General features: G+C 26.9%; 1 long non-coding RNA gene across 2 annotated transcripts in view; it reads left to right on the forward strand.

The window, feature by feature from the left end:
• Positions 1–19,013, forward strand: part of LOC124418918 — a 113,528-nt gene that overhangs the window by 90,172 nt on the left and 4,343 nt on the right. Inside the window, exons 4-5 of one of the 2 annotated variants that reach the window (XR_006940296.1) lie at positions 5,472–5,514; positions 13,762–13,897. This is a non-coding gene — a long non-coding RNA (uncharacterized LOC124418918). Of the gene's footprint in view, positions 1–5,471; positions 5,515–13,761; positions 13,898–19,013 lie in introns of those variants that run through there. The other variant, XR_006940297.1, reaches the window with a different exon arrangement.

Consider the following 19,013-nt stretch of genomic DNA (forward strand, 5'->3'; position numbering starts at 1 on the left):
ATTTTAATAACTAATATTAAATATTTGGTTAGAAAAATTCTGGAAAAATATTGGTAATCAAATTTGAATGAAATTTAGTAGTTATTTTTTTAAAAACGCCTTGGAGTGATGATTTCCACAAGTAAGTTCAGTTTAAAATCTAGTGATTTTACTACTTTATTTAATTTTTAAGTACTGGTCTATTGTTTGTACCTCTTTCTTGCAGTTTATATACCATTACCAAGTTAAAAACTGCAAATACATTCAAACTTTACTGTTGATTTTAGCAATGTTTTTTTCTTTTAATTTTGCAACCATTATAAAGTTGAATTGTAAATATGATAATGATGTTGATTGCGATGATAATGTTGTTTGTTGATTTTCATAATAATGAAGCTGCTGACAATGACAAAATTCCTGTCGTTGTGACCGGCAAGTGGGTATAAAGATTTATTTTTTCTTTTATCTGATTACGATTTAATGAACACAATTAACGTTGTAATTTATGGGTCAGTGACCGTTTTTTGGTACACTAAGTTAGGTATATATTTTACGCAAAATTATTCATAATTATTAATAATAATAAATTTTGACTAATGAGCAGATTGTAGTTTCGACTATATAGTCTGTAGTTTTGACTACAGACTATATAGTAGAAGTTTTTTAAAGCAGTCTATAGTACAGGCTCATGTTTAATCAAGACTTAGGCTAATCTATGGTCAAAACTTTGCAAAACTTTAACAATAACTTTTTCAACTATAATGTTAATGTATTTTTTATACATAATCAATCTATTTGATTTTTAATCTTTATTTAAATGAACATTAAATTCTGTGGTGGCCGGGGGCAAATTAAAGTTTTGCGGTTGTCATTGTAGTCATTAAAATACAGAGAAAAAAACACGCTTGATTGAGTTTCCTGTGGCAGTGTTAATGGCAACTTATACCTTGCCACCTCATTTTATTTTCTCTCTACACTACACACATACATATTCTCTAAAAATATATTTGTATATAAGGTAACAAATGAGGAAGAGACAAAACATATAGATAACAATGGTTGAACGGAAATCAAAGTATTAATCTAAAAATATCAGCTACAAAATTTTTTTTATTCTAATGGCCATAATTATTAAGGATTTAAAATGTGCACAGCCATCATAAAATTTTTCTATCGATGTAAATGTAACAATACTTTCTCTTTAATAACTGATGAGATAATAAAAATAGGAGGAACTATTTTTTTAACAGTGGCTTAGTTAAATCTGTCGTAGTTTTAAATATTACTTGAAGCAGCATTTTAAACTATCCTTAGTAAAATCAAACCACTCGAGAAGAAATTTTTTATTTAAGAAATTTTTTCAGATCAAAAATTAAATATATATATTGAGAGTAGCACTTCCCTAATATTGTCCCACATACATATAAAAACTTCAATGCTTTAATAGTATATTTTCTCTGTTTATTTTCCGTGGCATTTTGATTAAATTAAAAGTTTCCCGTTGTGTGTTCAGTCATCCCCTGCTGTCAATGATTTGCTAAAACATCAATAAATTTCACCTGTAGACTTACTTCCTCTTTTTTACGCCTTCACTTTTCTTCTATCTCTCCCTCACTATTATCTTTTATACTTACAAGTCCTTCATTATATGTCATTGATGTTGTTGGCTGATGAAGTTGGTTGTATGTATTTTAAAAGTGTTAAAGTGTATTATAAACTTTGTTTGACCGAGAGTGTGTCGGAATCAGTGCAAAGTGTTTGAGTAAGTTGCCATCTAAACATCATTAACTTGAGCTGATTTAATTTTATCCTTTTATCACTTTCATTATTAATACAATACTTTCACTTGGTTTATTTTTAATCTACTGCCACTTCTCCGTGGTCTGCTTCTGGTGGATGACAGATTTTTATTACCGTGTCGTTTTTTTAATAGTTCTGTTGTTATATGTTACTTTTTTGATTTGGATTTAAGAATTTAAAAGATTTGTATAACTGTAGTTTGACTTAGGGGTGACTTTGAATTACACTACCGAGTTTTTTAATGATCGCACCTCATTTGACCCTAGCACCCATCAGAATAGGATTTTTGGACATATAATTACGGTAAATGTTCCATTATATCAATCAAAATCAGCAAATTTTATTTTTATAGTAATCAAAATGACACTACCGATATAAACTCATAATAACGCGATTAAATTCTACAAAAATTTAATTATTTTTCGAGGAGTTAAGCGCCATTTAAAATAATATGTTTTATTATTTTATTTCTACAAAAAACGGTCCACGAGACACCCCAATATTTTAAATTATAATAATTTTGTATTTTTCGCTTATCTCTCTATAAAATTTACTATCTTACTTGTATGATCTAAAATATTTCACGTTTTTATAGACCTTCTCAATTGTATAAAATAACGCTTAATTTATTTTGAATTATTAAAATTATATATTAAAAATTGACTTCTTTATATAATTTCATACAATCCGATTATTATTATCCACATTGTCTTTTAACCACATTTTACTCCAAAAGTATAAAACAATATGCACCATGTGACTGTATGTATTCAAGCATTTATAAAGTGTTTTACTTATTAACATTTTCGTTTCGTTAACTATGTTCTTTGATCAAATTGATTATATTATGATAAGACGAAAAGTTTAAAAAAATCTTAATTTATTGTTTCACTTTTGCAAATGTACAGAATATACTATGTACGTGGCAATATATTGGTAAAAATATGGACAAAAAATACAACAAAAATCTGTGCAGATAAAACAAGCGAAAAATAAGTCGACAGATTAATTTACTTGCATGATAAGATTTTCATTTTCATTAATTTCCTCGTTAGTGTGATTGTTTCAAGGCACTTGCATTGCTGTCAATGGTAAATAAATAAAATGGAACAAAAGAAGAAATATCACTTGTAATATTAAATAAGTATTATAATAACAAATTTTTTTAAAAAGTCTTTCTGTCAGTTATATGAAAATTCAATATCTGAATATCTATGAATGTGTTATATGTTTGAATATTGGTTAATGTGATTGTATATAAATATACAAACCAGGGTTTTGTCAAGTTGTAAATGTATCCATTTTCAGACAACTATTTTAATGAATTGAATTTATATATTTTATTTAATATAATGTTATGTTACATTAAACGAAGATAGACTTTAAACTCAAACACAATACAAATTCTGAAAAGTAAATAAGTTTACTTTGAATTCCACTCTTATTTATCCATCATAGGTAACAGATCATATCAAAAGTTGGGGATAGACAGTCAGAACTGCAGTATTATATATACACATACACTTTTTGACAAGTAAAACTTATTTATCTACATGCATTTATTATGCTCAATTTGTAATTTCCATCAATTTTCTTTATATAGATGCGAGTAAAAAAAATATATAACATAAAATTGCAGTCTCTTTTTCTTGTTCGTCTTTTGTTTTGCAACATATTTTTTAAACACAAAAATAAAATAAATTCGACAAACAGCAGGATAAAAATTGTGTGAAAATAAAAACAAAAAAAAAAAAAAGATTATAAAACAAAATTTCGGTCGCTTGCCAGGGGGTCTCTTAGCAATCAGGATGTAGATGAATAAATACAAAAATTATAGTTTTATTATGTTTTTTGTTAAAATTTACTTGTCTAAGGGTACAGTGGGTTTTGCTTTTTATAAAGCTTTAGGATAAACATTTTAAAAATATATATATATATTTTTTTAAATCTTTATATCTTAAGATAACATGTAACATTATGATTGAAAGGTAAATCCGAATTTCGTCTTTTTAAATAAAATAAAATAAAATAAAATAAAATAAAATAAAATAAAATAATAAAATTTAAGCACATTTTTTCAACATACAATTCCAAAGTGACTTAAATCTAAAGTTAACCACAGTTTCACTATTTATGCTCTATGCAAATTATAGTGTTTTATTATTTTACGTTATTACTTCTCAGTTCAAACTGCGACTATTACTGGTGATGAAGCCAGAGCTACTTGTCAGTAATATGCAAAAATGGGAAAATCATATAAGATTATTTGTGAAAATCAGATGTTGTTGCTTTTCATATAAATAAAAGAAAGTGCATACAAAAGAAATATAAACTAAAATATGCACACTATGTACATTAAACCTATGAGTTGCTGATCCCGTATGAAGAAAAGGGTGTATTTTATTTGTTGTAAAGCGGATAGAATTAAAGTGAACGACAATATTTTGTTTCAATCGGAATCATATGTATGTATATTGGCTAAGTCTTAGTTTCCGAAAATAGATCTTTAACTTCTTTTTAACATAAATAGTAACAAGTTGAAAACTAAAAGGATACCCTAATGTTTAAAAACGCATAAAACAAAAAATCAGATATAAAAAAACAAAACTATGTTATTGTGGAAATTTATAATGAGCTTTAAAATTATATGTTGAACTGTTGATGCTGCCGCTTTTCGGCAGTTGTATAGTCTGGTGTTGTAGTACTTGCAGGGCTGATAATATGTTTGAACAATACTTATATGTATGTGTGTATATTACACGTTAGGGTTTTTTTTTGCCATAAATATTGAAGTTTTTAAATGTGTGTGCGTGTATTATTTAATTTAATACACATGTGTTGCAAACTGCAAAAAACATAAACACAATTACATATATGAGTGTGTATGTCATTATATACATGAATAAAACATACGCACATATATACATACGAACGTGTTATCAATTTTGTAGTTGTTTATTTAGTATTGTGTAAAAAACATCGAAATAAAAAAGTTTAAAAAATTTCAAAGATTTAATTTTACAACCTTTAATGCAAACTCGAAAACATATATGCTCACAAATGAACTATTCTAGAAGTAAACATGAAGTCAATGTATTCCCTTTTAAGTTCTAGTTCAGTTCTAGTTTAGTTTTAGTCCAGTTCTAGTTAAATTTTAGTCCAGTTCTAGTTTAGTTTTAGTTCACTTCTAGGCCAGTTCTAATTTAGTTCTAGTTTAGCTTAAGTTTTGTTCTAGTTCAGTGTTATTAGTATTTAATATTTATGAGTAAATTATACTTAATATAATTAAAATTCAAAATTATGATTAAACCTTAATATTTGATAAAATCACTTCAGCATTGCCACTCGAACTGCAGGAATTGTATACAACATTCATATGAATATTGTTAAAATCTATAGTATTCACAAAAAACCGGCTTAAAAATATGTTGCTCTCTCGTACATATTAAAGATAATTTATAATTTGTTCATTAAATATGATTACAACATGTTGTTAATGTTTTTTGAGGATGTAAGTGTAAGTTGAAGTATGAAAAATATCTAAAGACATAAAAAGTTATATATTTTTTTAATTTCTGGATTTCGGTTTTAAATCAGTATTTAGGTGTAAAACAGAATAATTGCTATATTTAAAGCATGTTTGTATCTTGAAACTTTTAGACTAAAATATTTGTTATTTTTTATAATTTCAGTTCTCTTTGCTTGGAGTAGTAAATTGAAATAACAAGTCACTGGGTAAGTTTTTTTTTGAATTGTCAATTTAAAGACCTTTTAATCATTTATAATGGATTTACTCAAATCCCATTCCTGATTTTAATTATAGTTGCAACGACATGCTCAAACAAATTTGTATGCGAGAACTTTGATATGTATGCTTGTCAGTACTACATACATTTGTAATTATTGACGACGAGTATCTGTATGTAGTTTAAACCAAATAAATTTTTTTATTATACATATTTTCACACGTAAGCCGTAAGTACAAATGTTCGATTTCATTAATACTCATTCATTTGTATATACAAAATTTCATAGCTAATTTTGGTTGATTTTCTCCACTTTTTTCCCACATTATGCTATAATAACAAAAATAGTATATTCATTTAACTCTTTGCGATGATACAAGCAAAAAGGAAAGTTTATTTAAGTGTTAAACATTTATTTGCTGTTGTTATTGTTTTGTTTACTTAAATGTTGCGCAACTTATGTGACATCATTAATTACCCAATAGGGTCTTCTTTTTGCATAAGTTAAATACGGTATATACGGTATATATGGTGAACTTTTTTTAAGCTGTTATTTAAATGTATGTTAACTTACGTACATATCTATATTTATACAAAATATTATACTTTTATTTTGGTCATCATTGTAAAAAAAATGTTAAAGTTGTATATTGCAATAAGGAAGTTGGCATAAAAGCATTTTTACGTATCAATGTTGTATCGATCATTGTTGTACTTGGCTACATGTATTGGTGTGAATGTGTGAATATTTGTGTATTAAAAACTTACAATATTTATCAATTTGCATGCATTTAAATATGTACATTACACTGACTCATAAAAAAATGGTGTTTGAATTTTTAAAGCATAATAATATATACATTAGGTTCCACGCAATATTTTTGAAATTGCGTGATCCAAAAACTTTCATAAATGGTAAAAATATATCACACTAATATTGGTGTAATTATTTTGTTAAAATTTCAACTCCTTCATCTGCATATCTGCGGCCAAAGGACCGATTTTGGTCGACATTTTTTTATAGAAAACTGCTGAACATATTTCAAATCCGACCTTAATATACTATTCTATAGGAAAAATTAAAATAAATGCATAATAAAAATAAAAATTTTTTTCGAAAAAAAATTTCAAAACTTGATTTTATCATTCGTGAAAAATGAGTGTAATATAAATGCCCTTAAAAAATAGTGTTAAAATTTTGAATTTATTGTAATCCGTTTAGGAGTTATGATGGTTATAATATTAACTTGTGGGTTAATAATTTCCCATCAAACATAGTGTTTTTCATCATCACCTCTAAATTTAATAAAAACAACATCAAATTAATGTTCCATATATTATAACTTTCTTATAACTTATAACTTTCGTAGTTTTCGAAATATAGCGTTGTAAAGTTTAAAATCTAAAAATTTAACGTTTCATCACATCTAAAGGGTTAAATATAGAATGATCAGCAAAAAGAATACTTTGATTGCGCGTAAAATTTTTTTTGAAAATAATATATTTTGAAAAAAGGTGTATATTTGGATAACTTTAAATGCACTTTTGGAGCATTATAAAAGTGAGAAATTTAGCTTATTTTTATTGATTTTTCCTATAATATCAATTATTAAAGAATAATTTCCTTTAAATTCTGCAGTTTCTGCTCTGTAAAAAATGTCGCTGAAAACCAGTGGTTTCTGCCTTAGATATGCAGAGGAAGGAGTTGGAATTTTGAAAAAAATTATTGCAGCATATTGAACACTAATACAAAAACCTTCTAAAAAATTATGATATCACGAAAACGGAAAACATTTTGCTGATTGGAACGAAGCCTAATATATATCTGATTGTTACATAATATGTATTTTTTCCAAAATATTGGGTTCAGTTTTTTAACTAATTTAAATTTTAAATTCAAAATATTTAAAGACAAAACTAAGAATAGTTTTATACCCTACACCACTTAATTAGGGATGTTATATTTGATTTATGCTGGTGTTTGAAGCGCACAATAATATTGGCTCTACATCCAGCTCAAAGTACACCAATCGGATAAGTACAACAATTCAAAGAGACCTTCAGAAAGTAAATTAAATATCCACAATATGTAAAGTTAGATGTTCATCAAAATTCCTGATATAAAACCTACTTCATATAATTGGTTTTTATCAATAAGTTGCTGAAATATTGATGTTATATAATTTAAAAGCTTTATTATGAAACAAATATAAATAAAAAAGAATTATGTATATAATATAATTTTTGAAGTACAATATTAACTTTGTTTTGACGTAATAAGCGTGTTTCTACTATTTACCGTCCTGGAGCTATAGCTTCATATGTTAGCTTTTTGGCCAAAAATTTTGATTTTTTTAAACTTTGAGCGACGAGCGGCACTTATTAACGTTTATTAATCGAGTTTAGACGAACAACATTAAGACACTTCTTCTCCCCATATAGGATCCGGTCAGTCTAACGATCACACAGCTATTTGTGATTAAATTTCATCCTTAACAATTTTGCTTCCCATACATAATGAGCCGATCTAATATACACACATACATACATGCACAGTTTGACTAGTGTTTTATATAAAGGTAAGTATATGAATCTTCATATGGTTGCATTCACCTAGTTTCGATTGCCTACAATGATTTTGCAACGTATAGAAATGATTGTGATAGTGTGTCTGTTTTTATGCGTTAATTAATAATGATTTTGTAAGTGTGCGTAAATGAATTTTCTTCTCATACATAAATTTTTTCTATAATTTGTTTTTTTTTGCCTTTAGTATGGTGATTTTCATTTTCCTATTAATATGCTGTGACCCAGCAGTTTACGGGGAGGACCGATTCTTAGGTCAGAATTTTTCCAAATGTCCAACTTTGTTGGTTGAATCTAACACAAACCTTATTAGATTGTATGTATTCTTTATAATGCAGCGTTAACGTCAACTTCCGTTTTAGTGTTCTTAATTAATACAGAAAGAAGAAAATTTTCTCTAATAATCTAGAAATATCTTTAAATCATTGACTGCTCTATACCTTAGGAAATAGATATTTAACTTAGCAGTAGTAATCTGTAGTCAGTTGTCCATTCGTAATCGATGTAAATATATGGTAGTTATGTTTCTTCTTGGATAGATACAGCTATCCTTCACTGTGGGGTAAGTGTATATGAGAGTACAGTGGTTTCCCGGTTTAACGAAAGATATAATGTCAGACCTATTCGTAAAAACGAAAAATTCGTTAAACCGAATAACAACTTTTCTATGATTCATTGATAAAAATACGGTACTGAAAGGTAGGAAGTCTATTTTGTTAATCTTTTTGAATGCACCTATAAAGTTTTTGACAATTTCCATGCATTTTGATGCAGTGTGCAAAATATAGAAATTAGTTTTTTTGTTAATCAAACCAAAACTAAAAATTTTATTACAATTAGGTAAAAAACATATTTTTTGTTTAATGAAGTTAAAGTTAATTCATTTCCAAAATTAATTCTTCTCTTAGAACAAATATAAATTTGATGCCCATTTTAATCGATGTAAAATTCTAAGTATTTTATGATAATTGTCATTACAAACATTTCCATTTCTCACTTTATTAGTAAAATAATCATAACGCTCCCTTCCCTTTAAATAAAGAATTTTATATTAAAATATATTTAATAAATTTTATTTATACATATTTTCGAAAATAATTTTATAAATGTTATTTTCATTCCTATTCCCGGATTTTTGTTTTGGTAGATTTTGTACACATTGAATTGGGAAGTGAACTTATCTTAATGTTATTGCTTTTGGTTTATAAAGAAGTTTCGTTATCATTCTATATAATTTCCACCTCTTTTTATAGATTTTTTTTAGAAATTCGTTATATCGAGTACAAAATTTACTCATTCATTTGTAATATAAGGTACTCAATGGAAACAATTTTCCCGTTCGTTAAATCGCGATTTCGCTAAACTGAGTATTCGTTAAATCGGGAAACCAGTGTATTTTGCATTTTCATTATAAAGCTTGAGGGCTATGCCTTATTTTATTTTCCGTTTTTATGCTTTTGTTCACTTTTTCTCGCTTTTTCTTTCTTCTTTATGTAAATAATGGGGACGCTTCATTATTTTTAAAGCTAAAAGTTAATTTGGTATTGTCACTTTTCCTTGTTGTCTACTGATGATACATGTGAACTTTTTTGTTTATATATTCATACAGCTATGTATATACACACATTAACATTTCCACATACGTTATATGGAAATTTTCTTTACTAACCATTAAATAAGCACAGCTGCTCTCTCGCTCTCTAAAGGGAGTTAACTCTCGCTATTTTTCCAGTTGAAACAGAATTAAAAAAGTCACATATACATACGCATACCAAAACAATGCAATATGCAACATACATATGTGATTGAAAAAATAGTTGTATGAATTTATTGTTTACAATAAGAAACACATATGCATATATGACATTTTATTTTACATTCCCTATATTTTTTGTTTCATTTCCTTTTGTGCTTTTTTATAAAAAGATTTTTTTTTTAAATTTTCTTTGGATATTTTTTTTTTTTTTTGAATTTTCGGAACAATTTGACCGAGTTTTTATTCTTTTTAAATTTTGATGAAATTTTATTCTGTAGAAAATATTTAATAAAGTTCCATTCTATAAAGATTTTTGATTAATTTTCTTTTAAAAAACTTTTTCGATATTTTTTCATAGTTTTTGATTCATTTCCCTTCTGTAGGAAATTTTCTATTAATTTCCTTCTATAAACAATTTTCAATTAATTTTCTATTGGTAATTTTTAATTATTTTTTTTCTATAGAATGTTTTTTATTTATTTTCATCCAATATCAAATTTTTCTTAATATTATTTATATAATTTTTTTTGAGAATTTTTCTTTATGTAGCAAACTACGTAGAAATTGCCTTTGTATATAAAAATATTTGTTATTTTCTTTTTATCTATATAAAAATTCTTTTATAAAAAATTTTCCTTATAATTTTATTTTATATTTTTTCTTTTTAAAAATTTTTCTAATAATTTCATTTTGTAAAACTTTTTTTGAACTTTTTTTTTCAATGTTTGTTATATTTTTATTTTTATAGGAATTTTTTAGATAAATTTTATTGTTGTGTACATTTCGATACATTTTCTTTTTATAACAATTTTTTGACATATTTTCTTTACATAGAAAATGTTATAACTACTTATCTCCCCACAAGTGTACTTATTTACAAATTGTCAACACATGTCTTCTTTACTTATTCTGGAAACATGCAATTGTTGCCTTTGTAGCTGTTGTTGCAGTTGCATTTTTATGTTTTGTTAAATATGTATTTATCTCTTTGTTTTATATGAAATTCCCTAAAAAAGATAATAATAATAAAAAACTACAACTCGGCCTGTCTTTAAATAGGTCATGCTTTTCATCGTATTGTTTTATCCATCTGGTGACATGTACAATTCTGTTTTGTTGCGTTCTTTTTTTTGTTCTGGTTTCTCATTTATTACAACATGCTTAATGCAGTGTGTGCAACTTTTCATTTTCATATTCCAGAGTGTATGTTGCCGTTGTTGCAAGCAGGAGTTTTCCACTCTTTGATTAATCATAATGTTTTTAGTGTTAATAACATGTATATAACATAAATACTGGCAATATCTAAGGATTTTAGCTCTCAAATGAGATTTATTACAACAAATTGTTTTTTTTCTCTAGATTTTTAGATTTGTAATCAAAGAAATCGCTGGGGTGCACATTTGCTTATTCATACAATATTCTACTAATTTAAAAGGGGAGAAAGTTTTATGAAGGCATAGAATTAATGTTATGACAACAGGGCATTTGGATTGAATATTTCTTTTCTTATTTAAGATGATTTGCTTTCTTGTTTTTTTTTTTAATTAAAAAAATTACTAAATCAACCAAAGGGTCGTGCCTAGACATAACCCCTGCGCAATGAGATATTCATACTCCCCTGGCCACCCTTTCAAAATTAATAGTCGATTGGGCTCTGAGTGATAAGGAACTCGGGTGGTCAAATATCACCATTTGAAGAATATCGAGACTGCTCTGGCACACTCTTATAATGAACCCAGCAAAAATAAAACGAAGTAATTCCAGAAGAATATAATCCTATAGTATATATGTTTATCACGAACTTGTTTGTTATTCAAACCATATCGATCTTTGCTTTATCTTTCATTTGTTGCCAAGCCTTTTCTGAAGGGGAGAACTTAAGAACAAGTATTTTTCTTAAAATCCAACAATAGAAATAAATATATTCCATATCTAAGCTAAATTTGTCATTTCCCTTATAATGCAAAATTTTCCCATTGATGTTTTTTCCAAAGTATTTTAATTTAAATTCCATTTTTTTGACCAACTACAAAATATTTTTTCAAACAACATCATGTTTAGTAATCACGATTTTGATTTGTTGCTAAATTTGTTCACATTAAATGCTAGAAAATAAAAAAAGTTGGTGAAGCAAATAGAAAATTGAAAACGTTGCAAGTGAACGTGGTGTGATTTTTCAGTGAAATTTTAGATTTTTTTGCAAATAATAGAAAATTAATCATTTGAAAGTGTCAACTAAATGAAAAACAGTGCAAATATTGATAAAAAAGTTAAATTGAAATAAAAAATCTTAATTTTCAGCTGCATGAGATTTTAGTTTTAAAAGGTTTTCTTTCTAATTGATAGGAATATATTAAATTTTTTTTTTCAATAAATTAAATCAAAACTATATTAAATCTGATTAATTAATAATAATGAAATCCAGCTTTAATTTAAACTTAATTTTAAATTTAAGAAATCTTCTTCATTCAATACTGTATAAAATGAATTTCTCACTTGCACGAGATAAATTCAAATATTTTTATCATGAATTAAAAATAGTTTTTCCAAATAATTTATTTTATTTACCCCCTCTAATGTCATTGAAAAACAATCAATTTTCATTACTTACTACAAATAGAAATAAGCAAATACCACCAAACTAACCATATAGAATATACAGACTATAGAGTCATTTAATTTTAGCCTTGAATATTTATAAGATGCTAAACTAACTCTGATGTCTGCATCAGAAATTTTTTAAACTATAAATTTACTGTCTTTGTCTTCATTTTGTTGGTTTTGGAACAAATAAGTAGTAGAATAGTGCAAAAAAAAAAAAATTAAAATCATTAAAGAAAATTTAAATTACATAAAATTTAGTCAACCAATGAATTTTTTTAAATTACATATAAATATAATTTTTTAATGGTTTGAAAGAATTTTTTAATTTACAATAATTGTTATAAAAATTTTTGATGAAAATTACTTTTTTCAAATTAGCCAATTTGTGTTATGGACAAATTTTTTACTTAATATTTTTGAATTAGTCTAATGTAAACATTTCATGGTGTGTTTTATTGTAGTATACTTGATATTGTAAAGAGGCAAAATTAATTAAATCAATAAAATTTATGGAAAACCATAAATTGTTCCTAAAATAATTGTACACGAAAAAACATGTGCAAAACTTTAAAATTTAGGTAGATAGTTAGTGAGTTAGCTAGTTAGATAATTTGTTGTTTTTCATTTAAACAACTGAACTGTTATTCATTTGAAGACTGACTGCAATAAACGTATGGTCGTACAAACTATATGGACATGCTAGTTTTATCGATAGGATAGGAAAACTACCGGTAAATATTGATTACTGCTTCCCCACGCCCTTCCTCCAGAAAAGCTTCAGTTTCATCATCTCGGAAAATACGGGACTGGAATAAGTCTATCCGTGTACACAGATGGCCCAAAATGAGTAGAACGAGTAGGGGGCGGTATTTTCATTCCGGAATTTGGAATCAGGATTACTTTAAGAATCGGTAATAATTGTAATCCAATCCAGGCTGAAATATCGGCCATCGAACATCCGACTTCGGTATCTGGGACATCCATTTCTGGAGGACACTTCAGAGTTATCAGGGACTAAAATAGATAACCTAAACGCCTTTATCACGCATTGCGGTTGATTTGATGATATAAACTCAAATAGCACTGATCAGTAGCTTTTTCGAGTTTGAGACTCTTTTCCGTTTAAGTACTTCAATCTCTCTCTGACTTTTTCGAGTTCGAAACTCTTTTCCGTTAAAGTACTTCAATCTCTCTGACTATCTTATCTCCGTCTTTCAGTGTCTTTTATTACTATCTCTCTTACCATAACTTTCTATGTCCTCTTCCTCTTTTCTTTTAATATATTTACAGGTATCACAAAGGGACTAAAAGGATCCACGTGTGTATCAATTGCAGCCTGAACAACCAACCATTTAAAGTTTAAAATAAAAAATATATAAATATTTTACAGATGAGTTTGGTAAGACAATAAGATGCAAATAAATAATAGAAAGGAACAATGTTTTTAAATAAAATACGAATTTGAAATATACTTAAATAAATATGTAAAATTTTTATCGTCTCAAACTAAAAATTTTTTTTCTTTATAAAAATATTGTCTTTAACATTCCGTTTGTAACATATTGCAGTATTGACCGTAAAGTACGGAAATATCATGTAGTATGTCACCTGATTTTTGTAACTTAAATTGTAAGTCTTAGCAGTAGTTTTAAATTAAAAAAGGTTGTATACCAAGGTATACATTCACTCAGAGACCCAAAACTTTTATTGCGATTAAAGTCTTGGTTGGTGCTAAATATTTAATAAGTGAGAAGTTGATCTACTAGCAAAAGACCCATGTTATTTACAAACAATTGTAGATTCAAACTAATAAAATAATAATGGAGCATTTTTGGTAGAGAAATCGGTAACCTTATTAAAAGAATATACTTATTTCTAAGACGTGACACACGTTAATGATGGTTATATAAAATTCGTTTCAACCAAATCAAAATTTTTATATTTTTACATTTCAAATGACTACCAAATTTTCTTTTATATTTAAAAATCTTCAGTATTATAGTCTTTACGAATTCTTCTATTTTTTTGTTGTTCTTGTTGTTTTATTGCTGTTTTTGTCATTTTTTTTTTTGGTATTTTCAATATCATTGTTTTGTCTTGTCTACATAGTTGTATGAGTAGAAGTATTATTGGAAAAATGTTTGAATGAGTTGTTTGTTATTTATTTTAGTATTTGCATGACTGAATATAAAATATTGAAAATGAATTTGAAAAAAAAATGTTTTCATCTTCTTTTTTGTTTTTATGTCATTTTCTTACTCTTTGCCTATTTACATTACCAAAGACAGCTGTGACCTTAGTTAGTAATTTGAGATATGCTGGTAGAAGAGAAAAAGGAAGCAGCCTAGAATGATAAAACATATTTATTTATATTATTGTTATTTGTAAAAAAAAAATATTGAGGCAGAAGAATTTATTGTATGTAGTTTTTATTTAAAGGGCTAAATAACGTTTTTCTTACGAAGTTTGGATAAGTATTATATAAAAATGAAATTAAAATGAATTCTTTAATAAATTCTTTAACAGTATTGAAATACTGGTGTTGACATTTCAAATACATTATTTCAAAAACAGTTTTGTATGATATTCAAAGGGTTTCTGCAGTTGAAAGTGTAAATTTTGTAATTTTAAAAATTAAAAAAAAAAACTAATTTATTGCAACTGTTTTAGATTAAAATGAAATCATGTTTAGTTGTTTTATTGTTTATATTATTGGTTTAAATTTGAAGTTTTTCTATGCTAAGTATATTTCAAACTTTAATAAAACGTGCTAAAATGTTGGTTTTCTTGTGCTGAATTTACATACTCAAATATTTGTTAATTTAATTAGAAATTATAAGAAATCTTTATAATTACAAATGAGGTCATGGCACTTTCAAAACTTGTAATATTTGCAAAAACAAACATTTGAAGTCTTTAACAACGTTTTGTTTGAAAGTTTTACTTCTTCTGTGTGAATGTGTGTGTTTTGTTATAATTATCTAAATTCCACGTTTAACATTATTTGAGGTCTGTTTTTGTGTTGTTTCACACAAAATATAATCACAATTTCGACCCTAATTTTAAATGACCCCCAAAGTTCAAACAAAAGTATGAATGTACCAGTATGACTTTTTCCCCCTTCTTATTGTCCTAAATAAAATAAATAAAGATGTTTATGTTTTCTTTCGGATTAACTCCCAAAAAGTGGTAGAAGATATATCAGTGAAAAACGAATTAAATTGTAAAGGCTTAAAACACGTATATTTTCTGTTTGTGTTAGCCAGACTTTATGATGGCCCAACACGTGCAAAGATTTTTTTTTAAATATATTAAAATACAAACAAGAGGAATTTGCTTTAAACTAGAAAGAGGTCTTTATATTTATTTTTTTTTAAATTACAACTCTTTTTTATTAACTTTTTTGTATAACTATTACAATTTCTAGAACATGCCGTATTTTGCATATAAGCTGCATTACGCAGAAAAAATCACACTGTATTATCTACCCGCAAAGAAATTACTCTAAGTAACCAACTTTTAAACAAATATTGGCGGAATTACGAAATAATATTTACAAAATTATTTTTTAATAAATTTTCAGAGATCTCATAACTTAGCTATTCATGGACCGATATTGTGTAAGAAACTTTTGGAAATCAACTCTAGACACAACGTGAAAGAACCCAGTTAACTACTTATGAAGCAGCTGCTATCGATACTTATGTCTGATAGAATAATTTAAGATTTGGGGTATTCAGAAAATAATACATAAGGAGTGAGATCGAAAAATTCTTAACACACGATTTTCATTACATTTTTCAACCAAAGTATTATTTGATTTTTTTTTTGATCAAGTTACCTTTGAAAAACATGTCAGTTATTATGTGTAATGTCAATTATATTAATTTTTTTGTTAATCTGATTAAAATGAGTGACCAGAAAAAAGTGCGTACTGAAATTATTAAATATTTTCAACTAAACCCAACTTGGTCTTACAAAAAGTTGGCCAAGCATACAAAGGTCTGCCGTCAAACTGTTTCCAATGTTATTAAACAGTACCGGGAGAACTTATCAGTTGATAGAAAACCTGGTTCAGGTAGAAGGAATGGTGCACATGATGTTTCTAAAGCCAAAAAATAGAACGCATTTTCAAAAGAGCTCCCAACACATCCGGTAGGAAAGCAGCTCGGTTAGCTCTGTGCTCGGACTATTTGGTACGAAAAGTTAAAGCTAATGCAGGTTTAAAAACATACAAGGCTCAAAAAGTTCCTGACAGGAACGCTGCTAAAAATTTAGAGGCCAAAAACGGAGCACGGAAATTGAAGTCAAGTTTTATAAAAAAATATTCTTGCTGCATAATGGATGACGAAACGTATGTTCTGGCAGATTTTTCGCAACTTCCAGGTCAAAAGTTTTATGTTGCTGATGATCGAGGGAATGTTGAAGAAAAGTTTAGAACCCAAAAGCAGACAAAATTTCCCAGAAAGTTCTTGGTATGGCAAGAAATATGCAGTTGCGGCAAAAGAAGCCAATCATTTGTTACAACGGGCTCTATAAATACCGAAATTTACATCAAGGAATGTTTACAAAAAAGGCTGCTTCCATTCATAAGACTTCATAATGTGTCCACTTATTTTTGGCCTGACTTGGCATCCTGTCACTATGGTAAACAAGCCCTTCAGTGGTACAAGAACAATAATGTGGTATTTGTACCAAGAGAGGCAAACCCTCCAAACTGCCCGGAGCTAAGGCCAGTGGAGAGATATTGGTCTCTTGTTAAAAGAGAATTGAAGAGTACAAAAAAGGTGTCCAAAAGTGTGGTAGATTTTAAACGGAGATGGACTACATGTTCGAGCAAAGTGACAGAAAGCACTATAAAAACGTTAATGGAAAGGTTTCCGAAAAGGGTTCAAAATTTCATCACTAGTGATTAAAACTATAAAAATATATTTTTTTTGTAAATTGTAATAATAATTTGAATCAAATAAAAAAATAAATAAAGCTGTAAGTTTAGTGGTTTCTTTTTTATAAACATATATGTATGTTAAAAAATTTTCGACCTCACTCCTTATATCACTCTCACAAATGTAAAGTGTAAAAAAACATATGATAAATGGTTGTTATATGTTATTGTTGTAGTATTATGTTCATGTGTTGTTATGGAATTTGGTAATGGTCGGATTTAACCGATTTTCAATAGAATCTAACTAGTGAGGAATCTGGGTCCTCCAAAGGTTTTTGTCAGTAAATTTATTCGGCTTTGGGAATAATAATTGAAATGCTAGTGGTACTATAACTAGATTAAGTGTAAATCGTTGTATATATTCTATGGTACTTTAAAGACAATAAATTGTTTTTGAATTTAAGGGAAAAACTTAATTTTTGTTGGTTATCTGTTATTGTGTGTGTATTTTTTTGTTCGTTGGCTAAATATTGTGCAATTTTCTTTTTATTTTTATCCCACTTTGTTTCTACTTACAGCTGCAGGTATCAACTTCTTTACTTAAAGTTTATTTTAAAACAAAAAAAAAAAGAAAATCTTTTACAAAAATGTATAAAATTCTCCAGGTTTTTCATCTACTAGTTAAATAAAAACTTTTATTGTTGCTGCTGTTGCTGTATTTTATGGTCAGTATAAATGCTACAAAAAGCAGACAACATCAACACGAATAACAACAAACCCAACAAATTTTGATGTGCGGTCAAGATAAGCATCACACGAAAAATGTTTATGTCACTTAAATTGTTTTCAAAATATGTTTGTATGTACATATGTACATATATATCCTAGCTTGCCTTTACGTTTTTTAAATTAGTTTGTGTACGAGTATTTATAGATGTGTGTTTATTAGGGTGAACTTTAAACATTTTAAATTCAGTACTCAATTAGTGATCTACGAACCCTTACAGATAAAAACTATATATAAGGATAACGTAGTAGATCCGGGAAACGGATTTCAGAAATAATGGCTACATCACTATTTCCAAGATTATTGTTTAAGAAAATGAAATGGTTCTCATTCGTTTTAAAACTAGTTTTTTTTTGGAAAAAGCTTTAAAATTTATCTTGGGGGGTATATTTTGCTTCCTTCATGAATTTTGTAATTACCCTAATCTATGTATATGTTAAGTTCATTATGTTGGTATTTTGTGCATGCAGTATTTTAATTTTTTTCTGTGAATATATATGTTTGTTTGTAACTGAGTGTAGCTGAACTTTTAACCTCACGGGCACCGTAGTATATGAAAGTTAAATAAAGTTAAAGTTTTTCCCAATTTTTTTTTGTTAATTTTTTATTTAGTTAAAAATTTATATATTGTTATGCTTTAAGTAAAAATTCTTTGTAAAAACCAAGTAAAAATATTTAAACTCAAATTAAAAAATTTTGTAAATTTACTAAAGTTTTTATCTAACTTAATTTTACTAAGAAATTTGTCTTTTATAAATGTAAGAGATTAAGTTTAGGCTCATTATTTTATATAAGATATAATAATTCCTATTTTTTTTGAATTAAGTTTTAATAATTTTTATTTCAAAAAGATAAAAATTTAAACACTTT

Source organism: Lucilia cuprina, chromosome 3 (assembly GCF_022045245.1).
Source record: "Lucilia cuprina isolate Lc7/37 chromosome 3, ASM2204524v1, whole genome shotgun sequence".
Lineage (NCBI taxonomy): Eukaryota > Metazoa > Arthropoda > Insecta > Diptera > Calliphoridae > Lucilia > Lucilia cuprina.